This window comes from Cavia porcellus, unplaced genomic scaffold, assembly GCF_034190915.1.
Source record: "Cavia porcellus strain 051 isolate PalLab524CR breed Dunkin Hartley unplaced genomic scaffold, mCavPor4.1 scaffold_17, whole genome shotgun sequence".
NCBI lineage: Eukaryota > Metazoa > Chordata > Mammalia > Rodentia > Caviidae > Cavia > Cavia porcellus.
In genome coordinates, this window is record NW_026947500.1 from 9253292 (window position 1) to 9267153 (window position 13862).

General features: G+C 36.5%; 1 long non-coding RNA gene across 3 annotated transcripts in view; it reads right to left on the reverse strand.

Moving 5' to 3' along the window:
- Nucleotides 1-13862, reverse strand: part of LOC134471173 (uncharacterized) — a 159830-nt gene that overhangs the window by 87822 nt on the left and 58146 nt on the right. The window contains exons 2-3 of one of the 3 annotated variants that reach the window (XR_010040483.1): nt 1302-1342; nt 572-694 (exon numbers count right to left, since the gene is read on the reverse strand). The exons of 1 other annotated variant lie outside the window; for it this stretch is intronic. This is a non-coding gene — a long non-coding RNA (uncharacterized LOC134471173). Of the gene's footprint in view, nt 1-571; nt 814-1301; nt 1343-13862 lie in introns of all 3 variants that reach the window. One more of the 3 variants, XR_010040482.1, reaches the window with a different exon arrangement.

A 13862-nucleotide genomic window follows, 5' to 3' on the forward strand; every position in this document is an offset into this window, starting at 1 on the left:
AAACAGCCCTGCAAAGGGATGGCCTAGTATTGAATTCTTTTTCATCTTCAATGATTTTGTGGCCCGTATGAATTTAAAATGCAAAATGAAATATTTATCAACAATCAAAAACCAGAAACGTCCAACTGCGTTATCTGAATTCAATGCTTCTTTCATCTCAGAGAATAGAAGGCTGCTTCAGAAGAGCGCTCACCCTGCCTTAGCAAAGCCTCCTTTCAGGGGAAGCGCCATGAAAGTTTAACCCTGTCAGTTCAGAGGGGCTTCTCTGGGGAATGTTACTTCAAATCCAAGGGAGAATTGAACACACGGTGCCAACATCTTAATCCAGGATTTAAAATTCCTTTCGGTTAGCAAAACATAATAGTAATAGCTGCCAATTTAACCTCTATCGGGTGCCATTCACATCATTCACATCATTTTACTTATTTTATCTTTCCAAGAACCCCGCAAAGTAAATGTTAATGTTTTCCACTTTATAAACAATAAAATTGAGACTTAAATACAGTGAATAAATTGTTAGCTACTGAAGAGTATAAGCCGCATTTAAACCAAGATTTGTTTGTCCTCTTACATACTGTGGTCTTCTAACTGCCATGAAGCCTTCATCATGTATTTCCACAAGCTTCTCTTTCCTTTCACCTCAGCAGGCTTTTCAGGCTGACAAGTCCCGCATGCACCCTGCGGTCCTGGTATGCTGGAAGAGTGTAAAGTTGAGTTTGGAGAACTTTGACAGTTCCGGATCCTGAGGCTTTGCAGCACACTCTCATGGCACAGGCTGCCTGGATCTCCTTCCTAGGCATGGCTGATCCATTTCTAAAGGGGAGACGGGGATCCTGGTGGATACCTGGTTCTCAGGTTAAGACATTCTGGTCTTCTCACCCTTTAATACCAAGTCTGGACCTGCAGACACTACTAATCGGCTAATTTTTTTATTCACTCATTAAACAGACTGGTAAGTTCAATCAAATTAATAAAATGAATTTAACTTATAATCTAACACTGAGCTCAAAATCATAGCTATCTTCAAAGCCACCTAGCAAATGCATGTGTATTCCTTCCAATTCTCAGCTTCCATCTTGTTCTTTTTTTATTTAAACCCATCCTAAATTCTAGAGAAATTGGATACAAAAATTCTGGTTTTCTAACATTCTTAAATTAACAAACCATCCGTATATTTAAATCCATCATATCTCTTTTCCCTCCAGTAGAATCTTAGCATGTGAAGCTGTATCATGTATAACATGGGTCCACACTCAAACACACACACACAATCACACTCACAAAGTCATTCACACACTTACCTACAGAATCTGGGCTGCACGTGTTAAAGTGGTTTCACCTCCTACAAAGCAGAGATAAATGAAAAGATACATTGAGGAGAATACATATGGAGTAGAAGTGTAGAGATGTACACAAAAATACACTGTTACCACCTTCAAATAGACTTTCACATGTGCAAGATAGTCAGTGCAAGCCTGATGGCAACCAGACAGAAGCCACCTCAAGATATGCACAAAACAAACATAAAAACTCTCAAAACACACTACTGCAGAAAACTACTAGACCACAATTCAGAAAAGCAAGATGGGGAAAGAGAGAGGAAGGCTTAGCCCTCCAGAAACTGATTAAATCAGAAACAGTAATACAATCTTGTAAACATTTGTGTCTACAAAGCAACTAAAAACCAAAACAGTAGCAATAAGTCTTTACCTACCAATAATTCTTTGCATGCAAATGGATTAAATTCTTCAATCAGAATATACAAAGTGAATAAATGTTTTGTTAAAAAAAACAGATTTAATCATGCTGCCTGCAAGAATAAAAGATATGTATAAACTGAAAGGAGAGAATTGCAAAAAGACATCCTATGCAATAGAAACCAAAAGCAAATAGCAATACTTAAACAAAATAAACATTAAGTCAAAACAGTTTTTCTAAAAGAATATTCTATAATGACAAAATGATCATTATGTAAGTATTTATATAACAGTTACATATGCACCCAGGAGTGAAGCCCCTAAATATATAAAGGAAATGTTAAAGGATCAGAAGAAAAAAAATAGAATGCAATAAATAGTAGTACAGGACTTTAATAGGTAACTTTCTATATTTGACATATCATCTAGACAGAGAATTAATATGCAAACATTCTATTTCAATAATGCTTTAGGCCACATGTACCTAACATAATATTTTTAAAAATCCAACTAGCAACAGAATCCACATTCTTCACAAGTACACAAGAGCTATTCTTCAAGCGAGATCATAGGTTGGGCCACAAGACAGGTCTTAGCAAACTGAAGAAAATTAAAATTGTGTAAAATACTTATTTATCCCACAATGGCATGGAATTAGAAATTAATTTCAGGAATAATTTCAGAAAATTCAAAAACACATAGAAATGAGAAAAATATATATTCCTGAATAGCCAATACATCACTAAATAAATTAAAGGGTAAATTAAAATATTTTGAGAAAATAAAATAGAAACAATATAGAAAAGGTCATATAATGCAGCAAAAGAAATTATGTGTGTCTCAAAAAGAATAAAATAGGAGGAAAAAGTGAAACTATTACTACTTGCTAACGTGATCTTACACATAGAAAATCCTAAAGAATCCAAGGGGAGAAAAAGTTAGACTAGATCAGTAAATTTAATAAGTTACAGACTATACAATTGACATGCAAATTGTCAGTACTATAAAGTGACAGTAGTGCCCTGGTACAATAGCAATGAAATCACAAAGAACTGAAGAGAACAATCCAATCTATAGTGGCTATAAAAATAAAATGAAATACTCAGGAATAAATGCAAGCAATGAGGTAAAAGACTCATACACCAAACCTCTAAAGCATTAATGAAAAAATTGAAAAAGGTTAAAAAAAGAAAAGAAATCCAATTACCATAGATTAGAAGAATTAATATTATTAAAATGTCAAAGTTACCAAAAGCAACCTACCAATTCAGCATAATGTCTCTCAGACTCCCAGTGCCACTTTGCATAGCTATAGAATAAAATCTTAAAATTTATGTGAAAACACACATAAAATCAATGAAAAATGAAGCTAGACATGTCACATGCTCTGATTTCAAACCATACTACAAAGCAATGGTAATTAAAACTACATGGCACTGACATGAAAATAGACATATTAACTAATGGAATGAATAAAAACCACAAAAATGAATATATTTTCATTTCTCAAGACAATGAACAAGATGCCAAAACCACACAAAAGGAAAATAACTATGTTTTCTTTAAATGGTGATCAGAAATCTGGACAGCTACATGCAAAAGTATGAAACTAAACTCTTATACAATATACAAAATCAACTCAAAATGGCTAAAATCTTTAAACATAAAACCTGAGCATATAAACTACCAAAAGAAAAGAGAGGAGGAAACTATACAGTACTGGTCTAGACAGTATTTTAAATTTGACTCCAAAAATACTAGCACAAATAATAGATTGGGGTTACATGGAGATAAAGAGCTTCATACAAGAAAGAACAGAGTGAAGAAACATCTACAGCTTGGCAGGAACTGTTTCAAAGCTATACACTTGATAAGGGATTCATACCCAAAGTATATGAGAACCTCAAACAACTTTTCTTTCCATAAATAAAATAAATGGTTTAATTTTTAAATGGGCAAAGACCAACAACCATGGAATAGATAAAAAAGATGTGGTATGTTTATACAATGGAGTACTACTCGGCCATAAACAAGGATTAATTGAGATTATTATGGGTAAATGGATGCAACTTGAGGTTATACTCATAAGTAAAACAAGTCAGTCTCTCATGGGTAAACACTGTATTGTCTCCCTAGTGTGAAGAGTAAATAGGATCTAAAATGTACAACAGATATTCTCAAATGGGGAAAAACTGTTCAAAGGAAAGAGAATTGGGATGGGGGAAAAGAGGGTAGAAGGAAGAGAAAAGGAAAAAAAATATATATATATACACACACAAGATAGGTAAGATGGTTATACTAGTAATTTCTCTTGGTTCATTAAAGAGAAAAGTTTGTGCTAATATTGTTTAGACAATTTTTTCATACCTATATCTTGTACTCTGAGTAACTACTTTGAAAATAACAATACACAATGTAATAACTGTTGTTACTCTCTAGTACCTTGTTATGAAACTTTTAAAAGGGAGTTGTAACATCTATTTATTGCTACAGAAAAAGTTACCCCACAATCTAGTGTCTTATGGGAAAAAGGGTTAAACAAAACTTCATAACCAGATAACAGGAAAATAACGACAGTTAATACCCTGCATATGGTTATCTCTAAAGTAGTTATCGCAGTACAAGAAATGGGCATGGAAACTTTTCCAATCAATGTTAGAACAAACCTTCCTTTTCTATGAACTTAGAGACACGAACAGCACCACTAACTTGCGTTTTTACTCCATGTTCCCTCCCTGCCTTTCCCTTTTCCCTGTCCTGGTTCCTTTTTCCTTTTAATCAATTTCTTCTCATTTCACGATATCTGTTGTATATTTTAAACCGTATTTATTTTCAACTTCTCACAGTGGGGAGGCAATACGATGTCCACACATGTGAGTCTGATTTATTTCACTTGTGAGTATGGTCTCCAGTTGCATCCATCACCTAGAAAAGTCTCCAGTTTCCGGTCGAGGTTTAGCTCAGTGCCACAGCACCTGCATGGCAAGTGCCAGGTGGTGAGTTCAATCTCCAGTACTAAAAACAAAGAAAGGAGGTCTCAACTTTACACCTCTTTTGGCTGAGCAGTACTCCACTTTTGTATTTATACATCTTTTTTATTAATTCCATGGTTGATAGGCATTTAGCTTGTTTCCAAGATTCAGCATTACAAATTGTGCTGCTATAAACACGGGTGCACACGTATCTCTGTGGAATGGTGTTTTTAACTCCTCTGGGAAGGTACCAAGACGAGCATAGCTGGGCTGAGTGGGACCTCCAGTCTTAGTTTTCTGAGGAATCTCCACACTGATTCCCGCAGTGCTTGTCCCAGTCTGCACTCCCGACACTGCAGAAGGGTTCCTTTTTTCTCCAGTCCCTCCAGCATTTCTTATTGATTGATTTCTTGATCCTGGCCATTCTTTCTGCAGGGAGATGAAACCTCAGTGTTGTTTTAATTTTCATTTCTCAGATGACCAATGATGTTGAACATTTTTTTCAAATAATTGTTTGCCCCTGACACCAAAACCAGAAAAAAAGCCCATCCAGAAAAGAGACATATGTGGAGGACTACGGGAATCACTCTCCCTAAAGAAAGGCAGCTGTCTCCATTGTGGTACACCTGACCCTGCCTCCACATATTGATCTTTGCAGTGCTAAGTTTTGTTTTTGTCACCTCAGTCTAGAGGAGCTGCTGATGCATAATGTTTAAAGCAACGCACCTTAGCTCCCAAGTAGTACGTGTGAGCTAGGCCAAGAGAGGCCACGCTGTCAACTGAGAATGAGCTTCGAGCAAAGAGGCTGTGACTTCTTGGGACATGAAAATTACATATCAAAACTAAAGACCAACCCCGAAACTCTAGATACTGCCCCAATCAGTGACATGCAGGTTACTCTTTCTGTCTCCCTTCCCCCTCTATATATTTATAGTAGCAGAGGTGATTTCAGGCCTCCTAGCTGGCCCAGCTCACAACATTCACGTACTTCCCACCACTCTCACAGTCACTCATCCTCAGTCTGCTCCCCTCCTCATGACTTAATAAAACCCAGGCTGGCCCTGGATGGAGGCCTTCGTTCTCTTGTTCCAGTCAGCCATTATTCTGGTTGGACTTAAGACCCCTTTGGATTCCCATGACTACAGATTTGCCCTAGAGTCGTTAGTGTCACCATGCATTGCACTCGGCATGGTAAACTAGAATGAACTTATTAGACTTCTAGCAACTTTTCATGAGATTACAAATGTGGGCTTTTACGAACCGTGACAAAGTCCAGAAGGACTTTCTATAGACGTAGATACAAAAATCCTCAGTAAAATATTAGCAAACAGCATTCATCAAATCAACAAGAAGATAATACACTGTGACCAAGTGGGATTCTTCTAGGAATGCAGGGATGGTTCAACACACGCAAATCAATAAATGTAATCTGGGGGCTGGGGATTTAGCTCAGCGGCATAAGCGCCTGCCTTGCAAGCAGGCAGTCATGAGTTCGATCCCCGGTACCGATAAAAAGGAAAAAGACAAAAAATAAATAAATAATTTTTTTTTTAAATGTAATCCACAGTAACAACAGAACCAAAGACAAAAATCACATGATCATCTCAATATATGCAGAAATTTTTTCCCTTTAAACTACAATGTAAAAAATAAAAATAAATAAAATAGGCAAAACGACATTGGCATGGTAGCACATGCCTGCAATTCAGCACTTGGGTGACTGCGGCAAGAGCTTGACCATGAGTTCAAGGCTGGCCGAGACGACACATTGAGTTTGAGGCCAGCCTAAACAGTAGAATGAAACCCTGACTCAAAAAAAGAGGGCGAAAAATCTGAACAGATATTTCTCAAAAGAAGAAATACAGATAGCTAACAGACACATTTAAAAGTGATCATCATCAGCTATCATTAAGGAGATACAAATGCAAACCACAAGATAATTCACATCATCAAAAAGTAAGTGTTGACAAGAAGGAGAAAAAGGAAAATGTGTAATGTAAACTAGTATAACCGTCATGGAACACTGCAGGGAAGGTCCTCAAAAAACACCAAATATAGAGTTGTAATATGATCTAGCCATTCCACTTCCAAATATTTACCTGAAATATTTGAAATGGGTACATTCAGGAGATATTTGTATATCTGTATTTACTGAAGCACTATTGGAAATAGCCAAATTATGGAACCAACCTAAGTTTACATCAAGGGATGAAAGGATAAAGAAAGCATCGTACATGCAACAACGGAACACTAGCAAGACATACACAAGGAACAATTCTATGATGACACAGATGAAAATGGAGAACACTATCCTAAGTAAAATAAACCAAACAATAACTACTGCATATTCTTAAATATATGTGAAATTTAAAATAATTGAACTCTTGAGAGCAGAGAAAAGAATACAGTTACCAGAGGCAGATGAGTTAATCAAATGGTACAAAATCTATTTGATGGGACTATATTTTTAATCTTTTGCACACCATAGTAAATACAGCTAGTGTTGTGCATTTTAATACCACAGAATGAATTTCTAACATTCTTATCATGAGAATTCAAATATTTGAGATAACAGCAAAATGACTTACTCATTTTATATTAAAAAATCATAACATGGCTTTGTACCCTGTGAATATAAGCAACTACAGTTTTTTAAATAGAACAATTCAGACACTTCTAATTAGTAAACATACAAAGATCAACAGAACCATTCATCAGAGACTTGAAAAAAGGAACAGTTCCATTGTCCACCGTTTTCACTGGGCACGTGTATGCTGTACTAGTCACATTACTTATTTGCACTATAAAAAGAGACTCTTCTTAAACTTTTTATTGTTTGTAATAGCTGCACTTTTTATTCAAGCAGGTACCCTATGTCTTCCACAAGCATTAATAAATACATTGTGTCTTGCCAGAAATACATTCTCTGTTGGGCATATTTTCTGACTTAATCCTTATGACCTCATGGAAAGAGCTGCATTGTATTGTAAAGGAAGAAAACCAGATCACACAACCAGGCATGGTGGCACATGGCTGTTACAACTCAGGTCTCTTTCCCAAGACTGGCTTCCTTTTACCTCAGCCCTCTGCTTCTCAACCCAACTATTCTTTTTGTGGCATTGCCTATTAGCCAATATATTGTTTTGCTTGGTGATAGAGAGACTTTTTTTCTTAGACACATCACTAATGAGCTAGCATAACTCACCTTATATGTCACATACAGTTGCCAAATAGAATTTCAATTCTTTCAACCAGGTGGTGCTACATGTTTTTAAAACCCAAAGCAAATACCACAGTGTGCACTGCCGGTGGGCTCCTCTTTGTTAGCAACATAAAAGGAAGTCCATTTCTCTCCAAGCCTCTTCCCTTCTTTCTGCACAGCACACAAGACAGCAAAGAGTCTGCAGCACTATTTATGGAAATCATTTACGATTGCTGTTGGACCTTCAGGCACTCAGTTCTGCCCCAGCTCTGTCAGGAATCCTGTCAGCCTGATGCACTCATATTAGATGCATTAAAGCTTCATTTTTATTGTCCTACCGGTGTCTTATCACTATTGCTGCACTAAGAGTTTGAGTTCAGAACCAAACAATTATTTGCTAGGATATGTTGGAGCTAGGAAATTGGTTTGTACCTCCACAGGCAGAGAGAATGCAAAAAAAAAAAAAAAAAAAAAAAGGCTACTGTTTTCTGCACCATTGCTTTGTAGAGATAGAAAGGAACAGATAAGAATTAAAATGCCTTCCACCCAGAGAGCTGTTAAAACGAGTTTTGATTAAGCACAGAACCTTTTCAGAGGAGCTGCTGAAATAATAGGCAAGAAAGCAGTTAGATAAATTGAGAATAAATATTTAAATTCAAAGGCTGTATTTGTATCCACAGTGAATTCAGAAAAGGAAGAACAATTGCCTTCACTGCTCACATATTGAATAGTTTGCTGGATCCTTCTACTTGACCTCAGTCACTGAAAAGTAATTAATTACCTGCCATCTATGTACTATCTACACTACTTGGTACTGAGGAGTTCCCAGCCCACTGATTGAGAAAGGCAAGTAAACAGGTCATCCTGTCACAAGGTGATGAATATTCTGGTGGGGGCTTGAGTAAGATTTTATAGGACCCCACAAGTAGCAAATATAGCTCTGTTTAGGAAGTAGGTACAAAAAGGATTTTGATATGACTTCTAAATTGAAAGACATTTAGAAATGAGCTAACACAGACTAAAAGGAGAAAAAGAATATAATATTTGGGAATACACAAGAGAACTAACAAAGCTAACTAAGCCCCCCTGGAACACATTGTTCACATACTCAAAAATGAAGTTACTGCCCCTCTTGAACCTGCTGTTCATCTTGGATTTGTGTCTAGGCCCAACACCTTGGGTTCCCTTTTCATTTTTTCTGTTTGCCTCACTCCGCTATTTAATCACTAAACTCTTCCTCTTTCAACTGTGCTGCATGTCTGGTCTTGATCTCCTCCTTCCTGATGCAATTATCAATACCCTGATCTAAGCTGCCTGTGCCTATTCCAACGCCGTGGCAACAGCTGTTCTTGTTCTGGTGCACAAGCACATTGTGCTGATACTGTCTTCTTTGAACTTGTTCATGTTCTTTACAAGCATAAAGCACATTCTCTTGACCAAACATGTAAGTGAACCGTAATCCGACCCCATTCTGCTTTTCTAGTCATACTCTGTTATGTATCTATAGAACCTCTGACTTCGGTCAAGCCGCCCTGCTCATTCATCACATTTCCCTGCCAGAGTCTTTGCTTCCAACAAAACTCACATTTAAATCTCTCCAGTTGAATCCTGCATAACTTTAAACAGATCATTCAGCCCTTGCATTCAGCCTAAGTTAGTCAAATCGTGCTTATTTCTCCATCTTAAGAATCAGTAGAGGGGCTGGGAATTTAGCTTAGCAGCATAAGCACCTGCCTTGCAAGCAGGCGGTTGTGAGTTCGATCCCTGGTACTGGAAAAAAGAAAAAAAAAAAAAAAAGAATCAGTATGATTTGATGTTTTCAAAACAACTCTAGAAAAAAACGGAAAATAAATATTTATTTAAAACCTAACAAGTACCAGGTTACTTGCAGCTCTGCGGGTTAAGGAATCTGGAAACTGGAACAAGGTAAAGATCCTATACCTATTATATGTGAACCCAAGTTGATATAAAACAAAAAGTTCAATTTTTCTTGATTGTATCTTAACCTCCAAATAGCATCTTTTCAAATGCATATAACCTTGACAGTGCTAGTAGTCAGTCATTTATGGACAACTGAATTTTTCACTTTTTGGTTTCTACCCAGTAACTTGGAAGAGAGAATTCTGGAGTTTCTCTAGAGGGAGAATCATTTGGAACACATCATTCACTTAGAAAGGCAGCTTTAGCTGCATGCTGAAGTCAGAACCTTCTGGCACAAAGAACAGACAGAACGAGAGTGCTTGCCATTGAGAAAGGAAAGAGAAAACCCAAACAGCACAGAAAAACAAGGTGAGAAATATATTACATTATCCTTTCACACATTTAGCTTCTTACCAATCTTATGTATTGTGATAGGAACTTTCAGAAAAGTATTATATGTATTAACTTCTGAAGGTTCCAACCACAAAATAGACTAATCCTTCCACAAACTTGGCATGATCATACAGCAAAAACATTATGTAATAGGTATATTTGTGGGGGAGTCGGTACTGGGACTCAAACTCAGGACTTTGCACTTGCCAGGCAGGCACTGTGCCACTGAGCCATATCCCCTAACATTACATAATAGGGGAGACACCAAAGAGCTGAGTTTCAGTCCTAGTTTCAAAATACCGTATGTAATATTACAAGCTGCCTCTTATACCAGAAACTATAAGAAATTAGAATGCTGTTACGGCTTTAGTGTCTTCCTCAATAAGGTCTCATGTGGTCATAGATATGTAATATTAGAAGCTGCCTCTTGTACCGGCAACTATAAGAAGTTATAGTGCTGTTACAGCTTGTGTCTTGATGCTTCCTGGCTAAAGCCTCATGTGGTCATGGGTGGGGTTTTTCAGAGGTGGCTGGATCTGGAGTGGATGATGCTGGGATGAAGGGTGTGTGATTAGTAAATTAGGCCACTGACTGGTTTAACCCTGTTCTGGGTTGATAACAGGAAGGCCCACTCTGGGTGTGAGTGGGATCACCCACAAGAATAGCAGCCAGGATGGGTATGAAGGGACAGAACGAAGGCTGGCCTGCTGCTGCTTAGTCCTTCCCTGGTCTGCTGCCCTCTGCCTGTCCTGTCCTGCCATGGACTCTTTCCGAAATGTCCCTCTGCCTCGCCACCTTGCCTTGAACCAGCTGACTGTAGACTGAACCTCTGCGATCTGTGGGCTGAAATAAATCTTTCCTCCTTTAATTTTGGACGTTGGTTATTTTTACTCTGCAGTGACAAAAGTAATAACTGCTACATACTCTGCTTATCTCATTTACTGGAATTAAATATCTTTATAAACGCATTTATCTCGCTAGTTGTAACACGTGAAAACAAGTTAAAGTATTGTGGTTATTATGTCAAACAAACTGCGAAAGAGACATAATGTATCCAATCATGCTGTGTGTAACTAGAAACCATTACCAATCTCCTACAGAAAATCTGAGTTTTATGTGATGACCCTTCAAAAGTATTAAACACACATTTTCTTCCTCTAGAAGGGAGTAATTGTCAAACTTATGGGTGACCTGACTCAAAGGTCACCCATGAGGTGAGTGACAGTAACATTTTCAGTTTGAGTGATCAGACCCAAGTATGTTATTATCTACAGGTGGAGCACACTTGTGTTTTTCTACTTTCTCTCTGCATCTTTTCTTTTAAAAAGCACTGAAGTGTATAATTACTTGATTTTTCACACAAAATGGCCAATTGTCTCAAATGATAGGGAGATGAGGCAAATTTAACTGAGAGCACAGTTTCTAAGCCTGTCATTGGAAATGTATCCATTTGATTTATTTTTGTTTAAATCAGATTTTTAACATTTTAAAAAGTTAAAACAGGCTGATTTGCTTATTTTAAAAGAATTCCATTTACACATGAGCCTATATTTGTACATGTTTTAGATTTGTCCTGAACCACTATGTCGACATAGAATCAGGCCAGCTACAATGAAAATAAGTAAGTTTCAAGGGTGATCTTGCATAGTTCTTTAGGGCTGAAATTTGTCATTGCTAACTCTAAGTCCCAAGTGAAGTAGACAAGGGCGATATTTAGGAAATACTTTCATTGTAATCATGTTGAAGGTCTCTGGGCTGTGGCTCTTTAATAAATCCTCTCAAGTGACATATGCATAAGGTAAAATGTTAGAAGATGAATCAGCTTCTGTACAGTGCAGATCCTCTAGCAACAGAAATATTCTAATGCCAACACTTAAAAGCTATTAGAAAGAGTGAAATAAATCCTTACTCTAAAAGGAATCTTGGTGACACTACATATAATTTGTTGACACCAAATTGCATCAGGCCTTCCCTAGGCATTTATTTTTCATTATCTGTGTTTTATATTACCCTCCAAGAAAATATTAGCAACTGAGAAATTTATCAGTCCTGACCTTGAAAAGTTCTAGTCAAATGATTTTTGCTTCAAAGATAGAGATAAAAAGTACTGATGGATTCTAGAAATAGGCATCCTAGGTTCAAAGAATAGATCTTTCTCTATGACCTAATATATAGCCAGTTAGAAGTTACTTGGTTTCACTATCTCTTATATCTGATGTACAAAATGGGGATAATCCTACCTACCTACCTACCTTGTAGGATTTCTGGGAGCACAGCACTGTGTGTAAAAGCTTGGTGTCTGAGGTTAACCTATCTGAATTTCAACCCTTTGTGAAAGCCACTGAGCTATGTGGCTTTGGGCAAATCCCACACTATCCTCTGCTCCAAGGCTGCTGTTTATAAAATGAGTCTCCTAGGATTTGAGCATGACTAAGTAAGACAAGAACTATAGTGAAAGCCATTGGATATAGCAATAAACTTACAATATGCTCAACTGAATTTTAATTCCAGGAGGGAAGAAAAAACAAATTTTAGTCTCATATTTTTACTAAAGAATGTCTGTTTTTGATAATAAATTTAAATTTAACTAGGCACCCTGTATTTTATTTGTCTATCTTGGACCATATCACTGCAATTCTTATTATTTTGTAATATTTATTATAAAATGAATTATGTCATAAAGAAAGAATGAAAATATTCCTTATTCAGAAAACTATAAAGTTATGGAAGAATTGGTCTTCTTAAAGAAAATAAACAGAATAGGTATAAAAGAGACATATAAGGTAGTTTAGTTTTATCTGTTAGCATTGATGAAAATTATGTAAAAAACAAGGTCACTGACAATCCTATGAATAAGATCATGCTTAAATGCATGAATACAGGAATAAGCACACAAAACTGCTTGATTAATGAGAAGCACTGATGGAATTTCACTATTCACTGTGGCTCTCTTTTTAGTCTTATTCCTAAGAGGCCAAGGGCTGGGTTTAAATATAAATTTCAAATAAAATTAGTCTCCACACTTTCACCTGTCACATTATAGTAGTCAGGCCTTGTTTATCTAATTACCTATTTATTCAATTAATGCCAGTCATTTGTTAGATTGTTATCAGTGTTAGCCATAGCAACAAGCTCAGGAAGCATGAAAAGACTAAGATGCTGAGGTTAGAAGTGTGTCCACCAAAAAGAGATTACTATAATCCCACCCGCTTCTGAACTCATAGTTCAGAGAATATATGAAGTTAACTTACTCTCTACTGTATCAAATACTTTACTGCTTCATATTTAGAAAATGTAACTGCCACTCATTACTATTTACATTATTTTTGCCAATTATAGAAGATAAGACTAAGTCATCTTACATATACTTACTCTGTTTACCTGTCCTCTTTAAGAACCATAATTTTATCCTACCGAGCAAGCAATAGTTTCTTTGTGATACTGTTAACTTTGTAGCAAATATTAATTAAGTAAATATTACATATTAAATGTGTCACAGCCCAATATACATTTCAGAAAATAATTGAAATTCATCCTACATTACTAAAAATGATTCTGGCTATCTACTCAAAAATGACAGTATCTCACACAACATTTTGTCTGCTGGTGTCTTCAAAATACTTTTGACTTGATTGGAGAGCCAAAGGTTAACTACATACTTATTACTTGAATTTTTTT